A 6,184-nucleotide genomic window follows, 5' to 3' on the forward strand; every position below is an offset into this window, starting at 1 on the left:
AGCCTCTTGCTGGTGATCGTCCCTGTCCTCAGCTCTCCTGAAGTGGTGGGGGAAGCAGTCTTGAGGCCACTGTAAATGAAAAATACCCACTTCTTGCCCGGTACTGCCTGCATGCCCTGGGAATGTACTAAAACAAAGGGACGCACATGTGTATTTGTTGACATTAGAGCTGTTAGACAACTGTTCACATGTATGTCTCTGGCCAAAAACAAAATACAGTTAATTTTTTTAAATTAATAAACAGTAGGTGATCACGAGTGGGATGCCTGCCTGCCAGCTGATTTGTCATGATGCCATGATGATGGATTACAGCAAACAGAATTCAAAGAGAACCAATGAAGTGGCAGACAGGTTAGGTCTCTGATGAGTTGAGTTGATTGCTGATTATTTAAATCTCACTTCATGTGACAGAAACTAAGCCATAACGTTATTCTTATATGTGAACATGGTAGAAAAAAAAAAGAATGGCAGCTATAGCGGAGAAAGAATTTAAATACCAACTCTCAGGTGCATGGAATACACCTATCACACAATAGGAGTTGTCTTTAGTGCACAAAGTTGGCATGTATTCTGCAGTTACGAAGACAGGACAGGGAAAATTTAAGTAATTTTTATTATTTTATCATCATAGCTAATAAAGGAGTTAAAAAAGAACATTTCATATAAAATACGAATAATTCAGAATAGGCTGTAATCAGAATGTATAATTTTTCCATGAGGATTTTCAGAAGTGAAGAGGTTTTGTTAACTGCCAAAAGGAACAAACGGTCACCTGAGAATGAAGTAATATAGTTTATGCCAAACAGTTTACTGCAAATGGTCCCTCAGTGATCTCCCTTTTTTAGCAAGCAGACATAAAATCATCGGTCTTCAAAATTACGTTAAGAAATGAATGATCTAATACAAGCTATCAAAAGTGGGATGCATAGAGTTCAACTATTTTTCTGGGGGAAAAAGTGACTGAAAATTTTAATGTCAGTTCTCTGTCAGTAAAGAACAAACTATGAAGGATGACAGAATTGCTCTTTAGTTTCCATCATTACGGAGACACTTGCATTCATTTTGAGTACACAGAGATCTTCCTGGATATGACTCTACGTCGTGCGTTTTTCAAATTTGCAAACACCTTTTTAAACAACAATAATAAGCGAAATATAAAACCTTCTGAAACTATTCCAGAATGTATTGAGAATCAGTAGCGTTCTGAAAGTACCTAAATGAAAAAGATAAATATTTTAAAATTGCTGCTGCTGTAGCATAGATGAAGGAAAAATACTTATTTGGAGAATATGGTGAAGTATAGGAATTACTAGATCCTTTTCCTTTCGGCTAGTTAACTGCAAGTTATATTCTTAGGAATGTAGGTTTGGGGTTTTTTTTTAATATCTTGCTAAATAGTATATAGGAAGAGGCTTCAAACATTAATATCTATTGAGCTGAAAACTCTTTTATTTTAGAATCGTTTTGCCTTCTGGGGACGATAACATTTGCAGTTTCAAATGTGATTAAATGGAAGTGGTAGTTTACAGAGTGAAAGATACTGTATATACTTCTTTGAATATAAAACACCAGTAAGTATTGCTTAAATAAATGTAACTTTGACCACAATTTTGTAAATAAACAACTGCTGATATAATCTCTTTCTTTTCCTACAGAACAAACACATTTTCTTCAAACAGTGCTTGACACAAAGAAAAATAGCAAGGGTGTAACGCTTCAGGTTAATAAAACTAAAAGATAGCAGCTGTAGCTGCAGCCTTGCACAGAAGCAAGATGCTGCTCTCTGCTGTAAGAAACTGCATTGGAGCCTTAACGTAAGAATAACCATATTGTCTGTGGAGAACAGAAGCCATATCGAGTTTTCTTCATCTACCCAAACTGCTGCGTATGCCTGTTGTTGAAACAGAAACGTACGTAGAAGCACAGTAGCTAGTAGAACTGGTTTAATAAATGCAGTTGCCATACTGTTTTTCTAGGCACAACAAGGCTGCCTACCTGAGCTTATGTACTGTAACTTAACTACCAGAAACCTAAGACAAAGGTCTATTTTAAGCTGAAAATCATACCTCTTGCATCAGCACAAATACAGTTATAAGAAAACTAACCCCATAAAAACACAGAGCGAATCATAACACAAATGCAAGATTTTTTTTGAAGGAACATACTGTAATATTAGCTGATACCCGTGGAACACAGAAGTCAGCTCTAAGGTCTCTCACCTTTATCCCAGGTATTGCAGATGGGCATTTTGTATTTAGACTACCTAGCCTGAATATTAGCAGAGGTTAAGCTTGGTTTTTCAGTGTACAGTGATGTTCTTTATAGTAAATAAGGTTGCTGTGATTTTTTAAAGTACCTTCGCCTGGGCCGTGGCTCCTTTATATCACAAGTGATACACCAGCTTCCAGATGTAATATGGAACAGTCCCCTTGGAGCTGGTCAATAGCCTCAAAGCGCTGCTAGTTACCATCCCAACTGATGGCACGTTGCCCCTATACAAACCAACTACTCATTGCTGCCATTAAACAGCACAGAGGGAAACATAAAATTGCTGTTCAGAGGCAGCTGTTTGCCTAAAAAGGTGGCAGATGTGTGCTTTTTCAGATTTTTTTTTAATGGCAATACATTGATATTGAATGCTGCCCTGCCTTGTAGAGTGAATAAAAATATGCTTTTGCTTGACACCAGGATATTTTTTTTCCAGCATGTTTTTCAAAGTCTAAAGATATTTGCTATTTTGAAAGATGTGTTTGCATCTGTCTAGCATTCTTCCCACTTTTATCGGATGATGTAGTGGTATCACAAGGTCTACTCTTATGTGCAAAATGTCCTGGAAGAGAGCCATCAGGAGAAAGAGGAAAAAAGCCTAAGTGTGTACAAGAATACGGAAAGCTGGGCCCAGATGCGGTTCTTTTGCAGGTTTTCTTGTGTAAATGTCATTCTGTTGAAGGCCCATACTCATTGGCATGCTCAGCTGTTTTGCAGTGCTACAAGTAAACAAAAAAGCTGTAAACCTAGCTTAACTCTCCAATTAAGCTGAATTTATGACATCTTTACAATACCAGTGCAGAACAAAGCAGCTGGAGACAACAAGTAATTCTGATCCTAACAATCCCTTTTTAGGCTTTATTTGGCATTCTTTAGTCAGGCAAAAGTTTGCCAGTTTGTCTAAGATTAAATTTAGAGGCCTCTCAGAGGCCTGTGAAGATTAAACAAAATTATACCATAGAACACATGTTCATAAATGCATAGACTTTAAATGTTTCTTTGTAACTTTATATTTTGAGCAGATTAATCCAATTTGGGTGCCTTATGAACTCAGAACTCTCCCTGATTTCAATAATTACCAGGATTGCACTTTAATTAGTTTTGCCTATTGCATTCTTTTTGCAAAGAAGTAAATTGATTTTTATTTCCAAAATAAATGTAACAATTGACTTCTGCCACAATTCTTACACTTGTGAATTCTATGTGTGGATGACAAATCTTCGTTTGCCCTTAGCTACAAGGGTCCTGAAATATGGTCCTGAAAATACGTATGTTTGTGCAAAGAAGCCACAGGCATCAGTATCTTGATGTACAGTTCACAGCCTTACTGCTTTTCTTTGTGATTCCCAGCAAAGGAAAATTTGAAATAGTTTGGTTTTTTTTTTTTTGGCGGGGGGATCTGTTCTTTGTTTGTGAGTCAGTTGCCTTTAGTAGACCCAAACAGCAGAGTCTGGTTGTTCATTCAGAATAAGACTCTTATTGTTGATCTCGTAGGCTAGATCTGTGCCTGTGAGTATAATGTTAGGCCTAGTCTTGGCCCTGAGAGCAAGAGGCATGCTACACCTCAGGTACCTATGGTTAAATTCTCCCTAAATATAGGGTGATCTAGTCAGTTCCCACTACTGGGGACAAACCCTGCTGAACACCATCCTCTGGGCTGTGTCCAGGAGTTGGCTGGGAGAGTGCTTGTTGGCTCAGGCCAGAGCTGTGCCTGCTAGTCTCATACTATAAACAGAGTAGTTACTACTATTGCATGCCAGACTCTGTGCCTGTCCCTTCTCTGGTTTAGCCTACTGTACCCGTAGCGGTGGAGTAATGCAGTAATGATTGCAGAACATTTGTCAGTGGGGCTGAAAATTAGAGTCCTAAACAAGAAGTTGCATGCCAAAATGAGAAAAGCTCCATGGTCATATTCGAGAAGGAGGCTGGTCCATGTCGGGATTGTTTCTGGGTGTTATTTTGTGCTCCAACTAGCCAGGACCAGGGTCCAGAACATGGATCTTTTCTGTGCTTGGGAACTGTCCTTACCACTGACCTACAGTATCAGCTGCTTGTGCGTTTTCTTTCTAGTCCTGAATCATGCTCTGTTTGCTATGGCAACAGTATTTCAACAGGCAGAAAGGGAAGTAGATGTCTATGCATGTCCACAGCCTGGTGGCTGGGGCATGCTTCTGGGAGGTGGGGAATGCAGTCTTCAGCCCCAAAATTTAAGGAGGAAGTGGACTGAGGATCCTTCTCCTAGGACAGATGTACTCACCCCAAAGTTATCATACTTGAATTTTCCTCTTAGGTGCAATCAATGGAAGCTACAAATATAACTTAAGACATAAAATGCCCCTGACATCTGTTTTGGTGTCTCAGAGACTGGATCTTCTCAGGTGATGCAGTTCTATAAAGCAACATGCTCAGAAGTTAGTGAGATATAAGTTTAATACACATTCGTGTCTTGCATTTCTTGTTAATAAAGTTCATTGTTGAAACAACCAATCTTTCTTGTTACTCAACTTAAATAAAGGCTACAGTCTGCAAAAGAATCAGAACCTTTTCTGAATTCTGTAGGATTAGTTGCAACCTCAGCATCTATTCTCTTTGTAAACCAGTATCTTCACTATGTAATAGGTTAAATAAATACATGTTGTCTTTTACAAGATGTCTTCTCCCATTGGCTGCCAAATGAAGCACAACAAAAATGTCCAGCAAAGAATCCTCAATAGCTGCTTGAGTAGTTGTCCACTTACTCCAGAGATCAATAAATATTTGGCAAGAAAAACACGGACTGAGCACTAGCACTCATTCACATGTCAAAGCCAAAATAGAAAACATAGTTCATAGTGGAGTGCAAGGACAGGAGTGCCGGCAAGGCATTCTTGCAAATATGTGCAACAGAACTGTACCACTCTCATGTACTGCGATGTGGTATGCTAATGTACCACATCAACATTTTCTGTTGCTTTCATGTGCAGCTCAGCTACATTTCGGTAAAACAGTGTGCCCAAATGCGACTCAGGAATGCGTATGTCTTCTCCTGTGAATAGATGCAGAGCCAAACACCAGCCCCTGTAGGAGTGCATGGACATACTGCACAGCTGGAAGAGCAATTGCATCTATTAAGAAAAACCGCATGTTTTTCCTACTGGGTTATCTAAAAGCTTGATTTGTAGTGTGAAAGTGTGTTTTAAACATGATTTTGACCACATTAAATTTTGCAACCTAAAGACAAGTAAAATTAATGGTGGCATTTAAGCTCTCTCAGGTCTTAACTGAATTAAATACATGAGCAGTCCAAAATAGGTGATTAGTTCAAAATCAAGTTGTATAAAGTTCTGTAAATTTAAGTCGCTGCCTGACACGTGGGTGCCCATACACTCAGAAAAAGCAATGTGGGGAGCTGAACAATGTAACAATCGTCTATTACCTGTCTAAAAAAGTGGCAGGAGTACATTCTGCACTGTCAAAACCTCTATCTAGAGACAGTCTAAGGTGCATAGAGTTGATCATGGGAAAAAGGCAAAAAGGGGAAAGGAGAAGGACAAAAGAAGTTCTCCCACCCTCAAGACACCAATAACACCTTACCTCACCTCATATTCCCCCTAACTGCAGGTTCAGCTGAAAAAATGCTGGAGTATGTAACAGGGAAGGCACCCCGTAGGCAGGAGCCTGTAAATCTTTGCAGTCTCCGAGGCACGAGCTCCCTGGGCTTGGCATTCATTGCTCTTGACTGTTTGTCAGGGCTGCCTTGAGGTGTGTGAGGCACTGCTGGAGCAGGTGTGGGAGCATATGCAGATTTTAGGGAAAAGGCATTTCAAAAAAAGACCTTAGACATTCAAATACATAAAATATACTTATCTTCTAAAATTAAGGGGGATTAATTCTGATATAAGTTTATATTTTAAAAAAAAAAACAGAATGGTTCTTA

This window comes from Phalacrocorax carbo, chromosome 3 (genome assembly GCF_963921805.1).
Source record: "Phalacrocorax carbo chromosome 3, bPhaCar2.1, whole genome shotgun sequence".
NCBI classification, from domain to species: Eukaryota; Metazoa; Chordata; class Aves; order Suliformes; family Phalacrocoracidae; genus Phalacrocorax; species Phalacrocorax carbo.